The sequence below is a fragment of the Balaenoptera physalus genome (assembly GCF_965194825.1).
Source record: "Balaenoptera physalus genome assembly, chromosome: 9".
Lineage (NCBI taxonomy): Eukaryota > Metazoa > Chordata > Mammalia > Artiodactyla > Balaenopteridae > Balaenoptera > Balaenoptera physalus.
The window spans coordinates 53967069-53984614 of record NC_138888.1 but is presented as its reverse complement, the minus strand read 5'-3'; positions in this window follow the sequence as shown (position 1 = coordinate 53984614).

Sequence of the window (17546 nt, the reverse complement as noted above, 5' to 3'; positions counted from 1 at the left end):
TCCGCAACAAGAAAAGCCACCGCAATGAGAAGCCAGCGCACCGCAAAGAAGAGTAGCCCCCGCTTGCCGCAACTAGAGGAAGCCCACGAGCAGCAACGAAGACCCAATGCAGCCATAAATAAATAAATAAATAAATAAATAAATAAATCTATTAAAAAAAATTAGTTTCTGAGAAGAGGTGATTCTTGGGTAAACATAGACACAGCTATGAAATGGTTAATACCCAGCTAACTAGAGCCCGGGGCAGTCATTTATGGTATGATTCATGAATGCTAAATAGAAGGAAAAAGTTCACTTTTAAAACCATTAGCCCAATGATAAGATCTTTGAGAATTTCATCCAAAACACCATTCCCTGCCTATTGAGAGTCTCTTAATGTTTGTGGGAGATAACCTCTTGACTTTCTTTTTCTGCAATATGCCTTGTCTGGTGAACCTAGAGTTCGGCAGGAAAAGATAACACCTTCCCTCCTGTGGACTTTGACAAATGCAAGTTCTGAGTCTACCGGAACCATTTTATTCTTATCCAAAGAACTCTAAGAGTCAGCATGTTCTTTTTAGTTAAATCACTCACTTTCTAATTTTTGCTTAACCTTTGTCATAGCATTGTGTTATGTGGCCATTGACAGTTTTAGCAGATTATGGTATTATTAATGAAGTTAAAATTAATCATGATTTTAACATCCTGTAGGTTTGCGAAATTCACTAACGATGAAAACAGCTGACTCTTGAACAACACGGGAGTTGGGGGCGGATTAACACGGAATTGGTGGGGATTAGTGGTGCCAACCATCCGTGCAGTCAAAAATCACATGTAACTTATAGTTGGCCGGACACATACGCAGTTCCTCAGTATCTGCAGTTCTGCACCAGCAGATTCAGCCTACAAGGATAGTATAGTACTGTAGGACCGTATTTATTTTAAAAAATCTGAGTATAAGTGGACACCTGAAGTTCAAACCCTTGTTGTTCAAGGGTCAACTGCATAAACATCTTTGAGATCTAGGGGCAGAACTTTTCACGGTGAAGCTAATATGCTACAGCTCCTATGAGAGCAGCACATTTAACACACCAGGTAACCAGCGGCATATGGGGTGGAATGTGGGCCCTGCAATGACCACTGACCAGCATTCAAATCCCGACACTGCTGCCCCTTTCTGACTGTGTTTACTTTTGACAAATTACTCAATTGTGTTAAATTCCATTTTCTCATCTACTAAAGTAGGGCCACAATTCCTGTTTCACAGAGCCATCCTGATGACCAATGAGATAATGTGTGAAAAACTGCATAGCGCCTGATACATAGTAAGTGCTCATTACAATGACCTGGTTTTCCAACCTCTCTGTCTTGAGTCCATGAAAGGGGCCTCAATTATCAGAAGTTCATAATTATCATATGGTTTCAACTATTCACTGATCCTGGAGCAAAAGCTTCAAGAACAGGATGAGAGTAAAACTCAAATTTCCGTAGCTTTAAAATGGGCTAATTATTTATGTTAGCAATGATAGTGAAAACTTATAATGCCTCAGAAACCAAAGTTTCATACCACCTTAGGTGACTCTGGAAGCACGTTTCTATTGCTGAGAGCGTCAGCCTTTCTAGGCCCTTTGTTTCTGTCTAACCAAATAGCTGGGGATATTTGCTTCATAATTTCTTCTACCACCGCAAACCTATTATAATTGACAGGAGAAATATAAGCTTCATCAATCTCTGAACCCTTCCTTTCCTCATTGAAGTGGAATTCATTTGTGTCACGGGGATTGAAGAGGAAAAGCAAACGCACAGAGAAATTAGTGGTATTACTATCAGTCATGATGAAAATGGCTAACACATTTATTAAGCTATATGACAACTACTCGCAAACATCTCTGTTAATCCCCACAACATCTTTTTGAAGAGAGGAATATTATCAACGTCATTTACAGATGAAAAAACCAAGGCACAAAGAGGTTAACTAATTTGTTCAAGGTCATCTCTCTCAGAACGTGGAGGTGGGAATTTAAATGTCGGTCATCTGAATGCAGAACCATGGTCTACAAACCACCACATTGTTGGGAGCCTGATACCAACGAATCAAGAAAAGGAACAGCCACAGTGGATGCTCACCAACACGCTAGCCTAGAGGGCCATTTCTCAGCAGCGATGTTCCTGTAGTGCCAAGTTTCCCTGGGGATCCTCACTGTTCTTTAAGGAAAGTGAAGATGGCTATCATATCTACATTTATTATTACGCAAATAAAGAGAGTGGAATTTGGGAAGGTGATATTTGTCAATATCTGTTTATCCTGGTAAAACTGAAAGGCACTTGGGAATCCTTAGGACCTGACTCATGACTTAATAATGGTTGAATGTATTGAGTATGAAAGAGATATGTGTGGAATCCCTATTGCTTTTCGGGTTAGGTGGGGAATCTCTGTCTTACTTTGAATCTATTGTCTCTTTCCTTCATATGTAAAAACAAACACTCTGATTTAAAAATGGACAAGAGGATCTGAATAAATATTATTTTTTCCAAAGAAGATACACAGATGGCCAAGAGGTACATGAAAAAGTGCTCAACATCACTAATTACCAGTGAAAGGCAAATCAAAACCACAATGTGATATCACTTCCACCTGTTAGAGGAGACGTTATCAAAAAGACAGGAAATAGCAAATGTTGATGAGGATGTAGAGAAAAGAGAATGCTTGTACACTGCTGGTGGGAATCTAAATTGCTGCAGCCACTATGGAACACAGTATTGCAATTCTCCCCCAACATAATGATAGAACTACCATATGATCCAGCAATTCCACTCCTGGGTATATATCTGAAGGAAATGAAATCCCTATCTCAAAAAGATATCTGCATCCCCATGTTCATTACAGCAACATTCACATTACAGCCAAGACATGGAAACAACCCAAATGTCCATCAAAAATGAATAGACAAAGAAAATGTGGTATGTACACACAACACGCGCATGTGCGCGCGCGCGCACACACACACACAGTGGAATATTATTCAGCCACAGAAAGGAAAGAAATCTTGCCATTTGCAACAACATGGATGGATTTTGAGGGCATAATGCAAGTGAAATAAGTCAGGTAGAGAAAGACAAATGCTGTATTATCTCATATTTTTATACATAGAATCTAAAAAACCCCAAAATTTAACTCATAGATACAGAGAACAGATTGATGGCTGCCAGCACAGGAGGTTGGGGGGTGCAAAATGGATGAAGGGGGTCAAAAGGTATTAAATTCCAGTTATAAAATAAGTAAGTCATGGTGATGTAAGGTACAGCACGGTGACTATAGTTAATAATACTGCATTGCATATTTGAAAGTTGCTAAGAGAGTAGATCTTAAAAGTCCTCATCACAAAAAAAATTTCATAACTGTGTACAGTAATGGATGTTAACTAGACTTACTATGGTGATAATTTTGCAATATATGCAAATATCAAATCATGTTGTACACCTGAAACTAATATATCTCAATTATACCTCTATCAAAAAACAAGTACCAAATGAATGGATAAATGTATAAGCCTGAATTTCATCTGCTATAACTTGGCCTATTTCCCTCTATTTCAAGCTGAATATTGGCTAGTATATGGAGAAGTGGGATAGAAACCTAAACAAGAAACTGAATGGAGACAGAAGAGAGAAAGAGAAATAAACACAGAAGCAGGAGAAGGCGGCAGGGGTCACCTTCTGAGTAAAAAATAAATTTCACTTGCTACAACCTTGTCACACCTCTGTGTGCTAGGTGTTGCCCCTCTCTGACACATCCTTCCCTGGGTCTCTCAGACCTTTACCCCCTCACAGCACTGCAGTTGCCCAGGGCCCACGCTCATTATTTAGTTAACATTTTCTTGTTCATATTGTAAACCTATGATTGCCTTGGACAACGCTTTTCAAGTTGGTTGTTGTATAGTCCTTGCTGTAGCACAAGGGAAATAGTTTCAGGTTCACACAAACATTATTTGATGATCATCAGCATCTTGACTATTATGATCTCCGTTGGTCACGTGGAAATTTCCAGAGGAGGTGTAGGTCCTAGTTAAGAGCCTGGGCTTTGAAGCCGGACTCACTGTGAAACCTGGTTGTGCTATTAGCTGTGTACCTTCAGCAAGTGACCCAAACTTTCCTCTCTGTACATTGGGGATGGCAATACCACCTGCTATGCAGAGTGGCTACAACAATCAAGTGGTACCAGGGATTCTTAACTTTTTGAGTCATGGACCCATTTGACAGTCTGGGGAAGCCCTTGGAAACTCTTTTCAGCATAATATACTTTAAATACATAAAAGATATGATACTATGAAGCAAACAAATCATCTTAGAGTTTTCCAATATTTTTAAAAACAAATTTGTGATTAGTAATAAACACATTAAATAATATCTAAAAGTAGGTGTAATATTAACAGGAAATTTCAAGTTTGTGATAAGTATAAGTGTTATTTTGAGATAGCTGTAACAACTGTAATATAATATGAAAATATCTATGATTTCTACTGGTGATAAAAACAAAGATACTGCTAACATCACCAAAGTTTGCTGCTTGCATCTACAGTTGAAAGAAATGCTAAGTTCCAGTTAAAGGTTAGTGAAAACAAATAGGTAAATTTTTTCATCCAAGTTCAAAGATCCTCCTCAATTTTGCCTGGACTTTTTTGTGGGCGTCTATGGGCCCCAGGTAAAGACCTTGGATTGATGTCAGAAAAGGCTTAGAACAGCGTGTGGCTCGCAGTGAGAGCTTTATAAATTACTCATTACTCAAAGATTTCTTCTTAGGAATTGAAATAATGCCATGCTATTAGGGTGAACCACGGGAAATTGCCAATTTTGTAGGTTAAAAAAAATTAAATGTTGGCTATTTCAAATGATTCAATCTAATATAACTTAGGAACTCTATAAAGTATCTTGTGAAACTATTTTAATTCTTCAATTCTAATAACTAATTCTTTATACTGAGTTTTTTTCCTCCTAAAACAGTATATATCAGCTTAGTGGGTTTTCAAAAGCATAAACTATTTGGAATTACATTTGACTATTTCTTTTGGTTCTTTCCAATATTTTTTGACAAAGACAAATGGACACATTTGGGGGTTATTCTGAGATTTATGATGCTTTTATACATACATCTTTATCTTCTTAATTACAAATGATTTGCTCATCTCTAATGATTCATTTAGATCTGGAATATATCTTCCATGTTGCCAAAAAGCTTAGTCACATTAATTCGGAGGAAGTCCATGACTTAGCTGCGTTTAGTTGTCACACATATTTAGAAAGATACTTTAAATATGGTGCCTCAATCACCCCCAAATGGGGATCTAGTACAGTCACAGAAGTAACATGTCACCCTGGGTAGCGCTACCCTGTTCCTGGATTGAAAGAATGGAGGCAAGGGGAGATGTCAGTTACTTCAAACAAATGCAAGTTCTTAACAACAAAGTATTATCATTGCAGGTTTACTTCCTGTAGCCCTAGTTAGATGGTAAAATCCAAAGGTAAGGATTCTCTCTCTTGTCCATTATAGTATCCCCAGTAGTTAGTTCTATAGCTGGCACAGAGTAGAGATTCAAGAAATGTTCGTTGAATGAAAGAATGAAGAGATGAAGAAAAGAAGAAATACTAGTCTCATCAACTGCACCTCTCACCTTCTGCTGAATAGATGAGTCAGTAGTTATGATTCTGCTTTGGTTTGATTTCAACATTCCAATGTTAAGTTTGAATGCTCAGAAATACTGTCAATTCCATAAAATATAATTACTTTTGTGAGCATTAAAAAAATAGATTGCTTTTGAAGACTGTGCATTCTGTGAAAAAGAATGTGTTAATCAAATTAAGCATATAAACAAGATTGCTGAAAGTCTGACTTACATAAGAAAATCACCTTTCGAGTATTATCAAGCTCTTTAAGGGCATGTTTCCATTCAAACTACTGATGATATTACTAAAAATTGGTAGATTATGGAAAATATGCTCACAAAAATATGTAAAATATACTCATAAAAAATACTAAAAACACCTGGTATCTAGTAGGTGCTCAAAAAGAATGTTAATTGAATTCATCTGATAAGTAAAAAGTCCTATCAGTTTGTTGTTTAAATTTTTGTGTTTTTAAATTTGTGACAAAACTTGGGCATCTTTTCACATGGTTTATTAACCATGTGTATTTCTTTTACTCTGAACTGTCTGCCCCTTGCCCCTCTTATTAAAAATGGGCTTGTCATATTTTTAATTGATCTATGAAAGCTCAATCTTTTGTCCTAAAAAATTGACAATGTTTTCCCCAGTTTAACATTTACCTTTTGGCATTGTTTGTGTGTGTGCGAGTGTGTGTGTTTTTGCCAGGTCAATGATGAATATTATCCTATATTTTAAAAGGTTATCTTTAGTTCTTTTATAGTTTAATTTTTTTCTGTTCACATCTTTGATCCATCTACTTTGGGGTTAAGGAATTATGTAGAAATCTAGCCTTATTATTTCCCAAATGGCTACCTAGGTGTCCCAAACTTTTAATTGTAAATCTTTTTTTTTCCCACTGATTGGAAAACCCAGCTTTATCGAAGTCACTCTGTATAAACTTGTGTTTGTTTCTGAGTTCTTTCCATTGAGCTCTTTATTGTTACAAACCACAATTACAGTTGGTTAATCTGCACTCTTTACTTTCTTTCCCAGAATTTTCTTTGCTATTCTTGCATGTTTATTTTTCAGATAAACTTTAGTCATTTTGCAAGTTTCCTTGAACTTGTGACTTTGATTAGGGTTTGATGAACATTTAAGCCAGTGCCTGACACATAGTAAGCCCTCTGTAAGTGTGATGTATAATTGTAATTTTAGTAATAATTATGATTACATCAAAAATAATCATAGAGATGATGAGGCTTAACATCTTTGCAATACTGAGTCTTCTTATCCAAGGGAAAATCTGGATAATTTCCATTTATTTAAACTTTAAAAAAATTTACCCCAGTACTTGAAATGTTTTTCTAGTCAACCCACTGTCATTCTCTTCCAACAACTGTCTTACACCTTCCTCATCCTCCCCAAATCTTTCCCAATGTCTATACTTTTGCAGGAAAAAAAATCACTGTCATCTGGCTTCAGCTCCTTTATTTCCTCCAGTCAAATTTGCAGGCCCCCGCCCCTGGCATTCCTTCTCCCCTTCTCCACCTCAGTTACAAATGATCCTCATGTTGCTAAATCCAACGGCCATGACCATGCCTCATCTGACTTGATTTCTCAGCAGATCATTTGAAACAGGGTTTACTATTTCTTTCTGGAAATACTCGCTTCCCTCTGCGTCCCCAACATCACTCTTGGATTTTCACTTTCTCTCTGACTGCACCTTCTCAGTCTCCTTGACTTTTAAATGTTCAAATTCATCAGGAATTTCCTCTGGGCCACTTGTTTGTCTTTTCACTCTCTCTTACTGCCCATAACTATCAACCTTGACTTTAAATATCATCTATATGCCAAAGACTTAAAAAGCTTTTATCCCTGGCATGTACCCCTTTTTCTGTGTTCCAGCTGGAGATCTACTTGCCTTCTTGAAATCTCCACTTGGAAGTCTTGCTGGCATCTTATCTTAGTTTTAAAATTGAACCAAACCATCCCCTACCCCACTTCAGATCAGTACTTCCTCTCATCCAACCCACCTGGGAATATGGCTTCTCCATCCACTCCATTGCCCATGCCAAAATCTGGGTAAAATCTATGATGTCAACATCTCACATTCAAATCATTACTAAATCTGTCCAGTATCTCTTGAATCCATTTACATATTCCCATCTCCAAGGCCCCCACCCAATTCCAAGGACCCCCATCACTAACCTGGACTCCTACAGCCTCCTTTTTTCTACATATTTATGAGGATCCTTTCCAACCAAGCTGTTCTCTACTTAAAAGTCAAATTAATAGTTAAAAAATGTAAGTTTATTATTGCTTTGCTTAAAGCATTTTCATGGCTTTCCATTATTAACATAATACGGTTACTCTAATCCATGAGTATAATGACCTGTCCCCAAACTATTTCTTCAGCATTACCTTTTGTCAACCTTCCTCATGATCACTATTCTCTGCTGAGACCCCACTCCCTCAAAGGTGAAAATCTTCTTTCTCCTTTCCTTTCTGTATGGCCAATTCGTTCTCATTCTTAGGCTTCATTTTATTTTATTTATTGTCAAAATATTTATTTATTTATTTTGGCTGCGCCAGGTCTTAGTTGCTGCACGCGGGATCTTCCTTGAGGCATATGGGCCTCTTAGTTGCGGTGGCATGTGGACTTCCTAGTTGCGGCATGCACTAAGGGATCTAGTTCTCTGGCCAGAGAGCGAACCCAGACCCCCCTGCATTGGGAGCACGGAGTCTTACCCACTGGACCACCGGGGAAGTCCCTAAGCTTCATTTTAAATGTTACATACTCAGGGAGGTCCTTCTTGACCCTTGAGTACAGACTAGAGTCCAAGATTTTATGCACCAATGGGACCCGATACTTTTCTCTAACTACATTATAGTAGTTATTACATGGCTTTTTTGTGTGTTTATTTCTTTATAATCTATTTCTATTACTAGATAGTATTCTACATGTCAGGGATTATATAATTTTTACACCTTTTTTATTTTAAAATAATAGTAGAGTCACATGCTGTTGTAAGAAATAGTGCAGAGGAATCCCATGTACATTTCACTTAGTTTCCCCCAATGACAACGTCTTGAATAACCATAGTACAATATCACAACCAGAAAACTGCCATCAATAGAATCTGCCAATCCGATTCAGAGTTCATCAGTTTTACATGTGCTCATCTGTGTGTGTGTGTGTGTGTGTGTGTGTGTGTGTCATTCCACACAATTTTATCATGTGGAGATTCGTGACTGCCACCATAGTCAAGGTACGGAAAATTTATAAGGCTCTCTCATGGTACACTTTTATAAACACAGTCACCTCCCTTCCTGTGATTTTTTAAATTAATTAATTAATTAATTAATTAATTAATATTTTGGCTGCTTTGGGTCTTTGTTGCTGCGGGTGGGCTTTCTCTAGTTCTGGTGAGCGGGTGCTACTCTTCCTTGCATACATGGGCTTCTCATTGTAGTGGCTTCTCTTGTTGCAGAGCACGGGCTCTAGGCACGTGGGCTTCAGTAGTTGTGGCTTCTGGGCTCTAGAGTGCAGGCTCAGTAGTTGTGGCGCATGGGCTTAGTTGCTCTGCAGCATGAGGGATCATACTGGACCAGGGCTTGAACCCATGTCCCCTGCATTGGCAGGCGGATTCTTAACCACTGCGCCACCAGGGAAGTCCCCCTGTGATTTTGTTAAATTGCAATGTCTCTATGACTTAAGACGGAACTTGGTATACTGTAAGTACTTAAAGAGTGTTTATTACATGATAAAGTAAATTATATAATTTATTAAAGCTGGAATTCATTAATATAATCTACCACAACCAAAAAGGATTTATCCTAGAAATTCATGGGAGGAAAATCTATCAAAATCATGTTCCATTACAATATTTAAAAAATAAAAAGTTAATAATAAACAAAAACTATTAAAATTTTGTGTCAATTTCAAAATAAACTTTTTTTTCAAGTACAGAACTATTCTTACTTGATAAAGGAACCCACATTAAAAGGAAAGCAAGTATTAATTCCATGGTAAAACATATTAGTCCCTTTGCTGTCATTATTATTCTGTGTAATTTTAGAATCTGGTCAATGTAACAAGATATGAAAAAGTAAGAAAAAAAGCTTGATATGAGAGACTATCTATCAATGTCCTCCAGACAAAGACCACCAGGAATTCATCTGTTGTTAAACAATGTGGGCTTATTACTCCTTGCATCAAGAGAAGGCTTGCTGGGGAATGAAGCTAACAGAGATTTGTGGGGTGTCTCGGTAACAAGATATTGGGAAGGACTTAACTACAATTTGGCTTGTGTTAAGTGATTTTGGAGGGTTTAAGGAAGCAAGGCTTATCTCTGGAGAGGATGCTGTCAGGAAGTGGAGATAACTCTGTGACTGGGTGTCAGTAAATTATTAAACTCTTAATTAATCTCGTCTAGAGGTATGGGAGACTAGACCAAGGCTAAAGCTGTAACTGGTAATAATGCAACACACTTATTAGTCAAAACAGGGACATATTTGGTAATTTGTGGCTTGGCCATTGTTCATGATTTGTCTGTGCTCAGACATGATTACAGAGTGGTCTTATTTTAGTCTGGATACATGATGGTCACAGCGTGGCTTCATCTGATGTTGATGTTCTGTGAAATTATGTATATTTAATGGAAGAACCCCAAGGCCTGCCTAATAGTACCAGGCCAACTCCCGATGTCAGGGATTGCTTCTCTTCTTCTCAAGATAATTATCATTATTTGCAAACCATATTCATATATGTACAGAAGCCATTATAATAATGTTACCTTAATATTTATCAAAAAAGTATATTATTCAGTAATATTTGTATAGAAGACAAAGATGATATATACATATATATACCTACACACGTATAATAATACATAGCTATATATTGTATATATCAGCAATAGGTCACTTTAAGATAATGAAAAATAGACTTCTTTCATAAGAGAAAACAAATGTATAAACTGGGATTGAAACCAAGCAGGACCCTGTGGGGCTCCTGGGCACAAAATCTTTCTGTGTCCCCCATTTTCTTGTTAGCAGAAAATAGGCTTCATTCAGTCTCTATGACCTTCCCTCAGTTCCAAAGGGCAGGTTCAAACAGTTGCTAATCAGGGAAGGGAGGGGATGCGGAGACAAGGGTGGAGCAGTTTAAGAAAACAAAAAAAAAACCCAATAGCGCAGCCTTGGGTCAGGGTCCTGATTCCCTCTCAAGGGATACACGTAACAATATCTTTGAGTTGTTTTGCAGATACTGAAATCCCCACCAGGTGAGAGAAGTTAACTGTATGGTGCCCAGGAACACGTAAACCCCAGACCAGAAGGTTCATGATGCTGACTCCCAATTACCTCACCACCAACCAATCAGAAGACTGTCCATTAGTGGATCACGCCCTCCTCTTTGAACCATTGTGATAAAACTCGTCACTACTCCTCCCCTGCAGGTCTGGGCACAGAGTTTTGAGGGCGTTAACCTGCTGTAGCCCCCTTTACCTGGCAAAGTTTAAAGCTATCATTTTCTACTTCACCCAGGATTCGAGATTCGATTTGGTACTGGGTACAGAGGCCGAATTTCGGCTACAGAATTACACTTAGGAAGACATGTCAAGTAATTTTAGATAGAAAAAAAAAATTTTGTACTCACACATAGAAGATGAGTCAAACATTTAGAAATGCTCTTAATAAACATGGTACATTTCTTTTTTTACTGAAGTGTAGTTGACTTATATTAGTTTCAGATATACAATGTAGTAATTCTATATTTTTATAGACTATAATGACTATAATAACCCCAAAGTTATTATAAAATATTGACCATGACATGGAAGCAACTTAAGTGTCTATCAACAGATGAATGATACATTTCTTTTTATATATTTTGTAATGCCTCAGCTGCTTCAGATATCTGCTTTCCCCTTTCCTTTTCTCAGCGTATCAGAATGCCAGCTATGAAAGGAAAGCTGTGTTCTTTCCTAAGTGTATTTTAGGGTCTCGTCTACCAAATTGAAATGAATAGGAAAAAGCTGGTGAGAGACTTTCTTTGTGAGCAAGTATTTTCTAAGAAACGAATTCTAAGGTTAACTTCAGAATTCACCTTCTAAACAGTTATAGCACGTCATGGGGATTGGCATGGGTTATAAATGAAGCACCTAATTCATTATGTTGTCAAACCACAGCATTCTAATGATAGGGAAAAGATTTTTCATTTTTACTTATTAATCAAGATATAAGTAAAAGTAGGCAAAGTGAGAAATGACCCCAAAATATTTTTCCAAATGAGAACAGAGATTTTTCTTCAACACAAAGGCTTTTGTCTCTTTTGTTCTATGACAGGTAGGATTTGTGGAGGAATGAGTACGATTTATGGAAATTAGAGAGATCTGGCTACAAATTCCTTCTCTTCAATTTACTAGGCTGTGGGGTTTGGGCAAATTAACTTCTGAGTTTCAGTTTCTTCTTCTGAAAATGGGGCACATGACCACCACATGGCACTTTTACAATGATGTCATGAGACAATATGTTAAAAATAAAAACTATTTTAGTGCTTGACACAGACCAGTTTTTCAGAAAAGGAAATGCTGATAGCCTATATACCTGAGATTGATTTAGAAGCAAGAGGAATTTAGTTATAATTCTGAACAAATATCTGACATTAAACATTGTGAACTCTAATGCATAACTCTGAATGCAGTAGAAGTTGAGTAACTGTGACTTACAGTAGTAAATTTAAAAAATTTAAGAAGACGTTCCGACAACCACCTTAAAGGAGTTCTGATCACCAATTCCAATGTGGGTGTGGAGGAAGGGTTCCCACACACCAGTAAGCAATTCTCCGACACCAGCTGGGTGTCCTACAATTCAACTCAATGCTGATGCTATCTAGCCAGAGATGGCATCAGATTCCACAGGTTAAGGGCTCAATCTCACAAGACTGTCCACCCCTGCCTCTTCTGCTTCAGATGCCAACTGCAAAACCAGGTTGTTACCTGTACTTCTTTACCCACTGGCTATAAATCAGAGGTTCCCACAACCCCTTCCTTGGGTTCAGTTAATTTGCTAGAGTGGCTCATAAGACACAGGAAAACATTTTACTTACTGGATCACTGGTTTGTTGTAAAAAGATATGACTTAGGAACAGCCAGATGGAAGAGATGCACATGGGGAAAGGGTACAGAGCTTCCATGCCCTCTCCAGGCACACCACTCTCCTTGCGCCTCCATGCGTTCGCCAATCCAGAAGCTCTCCGAGCGCCCACCTCTTTAGGGTTTTTATGGAGGCGTCATTACCTAGACATGATTGATTAACTCATTGGCCATTGGTGACTGATTTAACCTCCAGCCCCTCTCCCCTCCCCGGAAATCAGGGGGTGGGACTGAAAGTTCCAACCCTCTATTCATGGTTCGTTCTCCTGGCAACCAGTCCCCATCCTCAGGGCATTTTTAAAAGTAACATGAACCCAGATGTGGTGGAAAAGAGCTTATTATAAATAACAAGACACCCATTTCACCTCTATGGCTCTGGAGCATTTTCAGAAACTGAGGTCAAAACCAAATATTATAATGAAAGATGCTCCCATTGTTCTTATCACTCAGGAAATTCCAGGGGTTTTGGGAGCTGTGAGCCAAGAACCATGGACGAAGATCAAATACACATATTTCTTATAAATCATAGTATCACATAACTTTTCTGAAGTTCTTTATTGTTAGGCCATGCTGACACTTTCTGCTCCTGGTAAAAAGCTGTCTATTTCCTGCCCACTAGCAGTACCAATTAAAATGCCCATTGAGATCACAGGTGTTGGGAGACTAACCCCCTGGTGTTTCTTCATTGAAATGCTGAAACAGAAATGTGACTCTAATACTTTTTACCTGGCTCTCATTGAAGACCTAACAACCACCACCAGAGAATTGTCTTCCTTGACTATCCTGTGAAACTACTGGGATCTTCTAGCAAGTCCTGGATTTTCCTCAATCAGTCTGAGGGGATTCAAAGCTTTTTTCCTTAAGGGATGGCTTCTACAGCCCCCTCCTCCTCCTCAACAGACTAGAATTTGCCTGGGGCTATGCAACGTACTGGGAAGGCGACCTGTAGTTGTCACTCAGGTCTTCTGACTCTTTCTCTGGCTGGTGACTTGCTGCCTCTCCTCCAGGCTGCTGCCCCCTCCCATAACCCTGTCTGGTTCTGACTTAGTGGAGCCTTTTCTTATCTCTGTGCTTCTCTTTACATTTACAATCTTGACTGGGAATGAACTTGGAGCCACCAAGCTCAAGTCTCTTGTGAGCCAAATCATTATTTAATCAAGTTGGTGGATGTAGAAAAAAAGAGCAAAACCACCTAAATATGGACGATAATAGTTCCTGACTTCACCTCTACTTGTGAGAAATAATCACTCTTCCCAGTGACATATACAGTAAGTTAGAAGATTGCCATTTACTGCTCTTGCTTTTTAACATATTCGTCATCATTATATATGGCTTTCCATCAATCAGCAAAGAATTAGATTTCATTGACATATAGGTTGTAAATTCACCTAGAAAAAATAAGACTCCTTTTCTGGCATGGGTATGCAATAAATGAGTATATACAACTTAGTTCAGTCTTACTTTAATTAAAATATGCAGTATCGAATAACTTATTTGTGTTTTCATCTTATCTACACTTTTTTTTTTAATGTTCAATAAGTCTCTGAGGCATAACTTTCTTCCTATTCTATATTTTTTTAGTTGAGAATTTTTAAAATTGAGGAACTACTTTTGTCCATTTCTTCTATAAATATTGCTGAATTTTCCCTAAAATATTAATTACTTTTTGAAAGAGAAATAAAGATACAGGAGGAAAAGGATATTTTTTTACTGCTGTCAAAATTTGAATATTATAATTGGTCTACATGAATATTAAGGTTCTTCAGTCCTAAAAAAAAAGTCTGTACTTTAATATATGATAGCTATCATTGCAGTTCCTTTGTGAAGCACTTTATAGATATTATCTCAATTTATCTTCATATCACCCCAACAAGGTGGATATTCCTTTACAAATATATGATGCACCTTGGACTTAAAAAAGTGAAATAATTTTCTCAAAGTTACACAGCTAATTTAGTGACAGAGTTAGGAACCAAAATTATATAACACATTCACCTGTTACATAATGAGACATGAACTTTTTTCCCTTCTAGGATGTGATAGGCAATAATTTTGCCAAATTTATATAACTAACAAATTAATCAACTAAACAAATGCAAATTGAAGGTGAATAAAGACCAGTGCAGACCACTGCAATAAAGTGAATATCGCAATAAAACAAATCACGTGAATTTTTTGGTTTCCCAGTGCATATAAAAGTTATATTTACGGCACATTTTAGTCTGTTAAGTGTGCGAAGCATTATGTCTAAAAAAACAATGTACATATCTTAATTAAAAAATGCCTATTGCTAAAAAATGCTAACCATCATCTGAGCCTTTAGCAGGTCATGGTAGTAATATCAAAGATCATTGATCACACAGCAGCAGAACAAATATAATAATGATGAAAAAGTTTGAAATATTGTGAGAATTATCAAAATGTGATACAGAGACAGGAAGTGAGCAAATGCTGTTGGAAAAATGGCGCCAATAGACTTGCTCCATGCAGGGTTGTCACAAATCTTCAATTTGTAAAAAAAAATGCAATAAAACAAAATGCAATAAAATGAGGTATGTCTGTAAATTCCCACATACTCAGGTGTGCAAGAAGAGCACGTTCTCTATGGATTATAGCAACTTAAATTCTGATTCTAAGCCCTGTGTTTCGTTCCTTCAAGCAACCTCATCCACATTGTCCCAAAGCTCAAGAAAGCATCTCACACTGGTGGGGGACTTAAAATGATACCATGAGTGGAGGGGATTTTTGTAAGACTGTCCCTGGTCAGTGTATCCATTCCTCTTTTTTTCTTAAATAAAAATTTATTAAAGAATTAATGACAAAACATAATAATAAGCATAAACAGTAAAACAACGAACATAGAGTTACTGAGAACCCAATCCCTATATAACACTATGTACATTCTTACTGTTGAACATGGTGTTATCCAGTGTGAAGAGCAATTTATGCTTTACTTATTTTTGCTTGTCAAAAAATGAAGGATTTTCTTCTTTGCTTAATGAATAAATATTTTGTTACTTTACCTAGGCTCTCTATTTGGGAAAGAAAATCTTGAAAGTATGATAATCGTAATTGAAATTGTATTATAACTGAAAGTCAGTTATGTTGTCATTAGCTTGCATTGTTCTGTTGGAAATAATTGTGAAAACTTGAACTCTATCTTAGGATGATTAGTCAACAAGGGCTCTTTATTACCATTTTTATCAAGGGGGGTTATTAATGTCTAGTCTTAAAAAAAGATAATTTAAAATTTTGACAACACTTTTTTTGGCTCCTATGTACCTATTCATTAAGGAATCATTCACCTAATGACATAAGCAAAATACCTTTTCTTTCTCCTATCGAAATGCTTTTTATTTCTTCCATCCACCTGGCTCTGGGTTGTCAGTAGTCACAGTGAATCAGTAGAAGGAAAGAAGACTGGGGCCCTTAAAAGAGGAAAAATAATCCACATTTCGTTGTGCCCAAAGACAATTTAAATCACTAGATTTACAAGAATGTTTCTACTGAATCAACATTATAGCACCTATTTCTCTACCATTAAGTGAGCAAAAATGAATAAATGATTGTTTCTAATTATCCAGAAACCTAAGTGACTTGAAAGATTAGTAAAACCAATTTTTTCAGTCACTAGTCTGAACAAAATAAAGGTAGGTTATGAACTCATGGTAGCTAATTGTGTTTCATTTATTAACTGGACATCAGGAAAAAATTCTAATGGATGTTTCCGTGGGAATAGATTGGGATACCCCTGCTGTTACCAATTTCCCGGATTTCAGCTAATTTAAATTTAATAAGTCTTTTGGAACATGCATGATGGAACCTTGATGATATGGTTCCTTCTAGACAACTGCTGACCAAATTATAATTTGATCTTCAGTGAGTTTGATTTGGAATTTTAGTGCTCTTGAAACTTATAATGAGTTCCTAAGGAGAAAGGCTGTACTCTTGGTCTTAATGTCTAAATATATTGACACGTCAAGATATGACTGCTGCTAAAATCAACATATCAAGGCCTAGAATGTTCATGGAAGTAGGCAGAAAAGGTAATGATAATAATAAATCCTACACATAATCAACATCTAAGCCCAAACTGGGGATGAGCAAGATACCCAGAAATCTCCTCAGCTGTTTTGAGCAAGTTTTTCTTCCTAAGTTGTTATATCAAGTATCTTATTCAGCAAATTTTTGTTGCAGTAAATGTTTATATATCAGAGTAGAAAATCCCTCAATTTTAATGTCTCTCATAAAGTTGATTATCTTTGCATTCTTTTGTTTCACATGTAAGCAATATGTTATTACATTCTCTAAGCCTATGGCAGGCTTTTAATTCACTTGACCATAATCCTAACCCAGATGCTAAGACTCTGAGAACATAAACAGGCTCAGGAGTAGTTCCAGTGGAACTTTACTAATTATTAAGGCACCTCTTAACCTCTTGAGGTTGGCGTGATAGAGAGAAATCATGTTTCTCCTTAATGCCACTATGAAAGAGAGAATTCTAGGCTGGAAGAGCAATAGGTTAGTGCCAGTAGCACTGATTATGTTCACACCTATTTGAAAGGAAGCAGGCAGGGGCAGGCCTAATGGGCAATCTGACAGTTTTTGCTCTACATTTGGTCCTCTTAAAATAAATGAGAAAAATGTAAAAGTTTTAGAGTTTCTAGGTTTTAATTTCCCAGAATAAATTTGGTTACTGGGTAGGGCTGTAGGTTAGTAATTATTTAGAAGGCAGGATGAAATGTATTTTGTTTGTCTGATTTCTGTTCA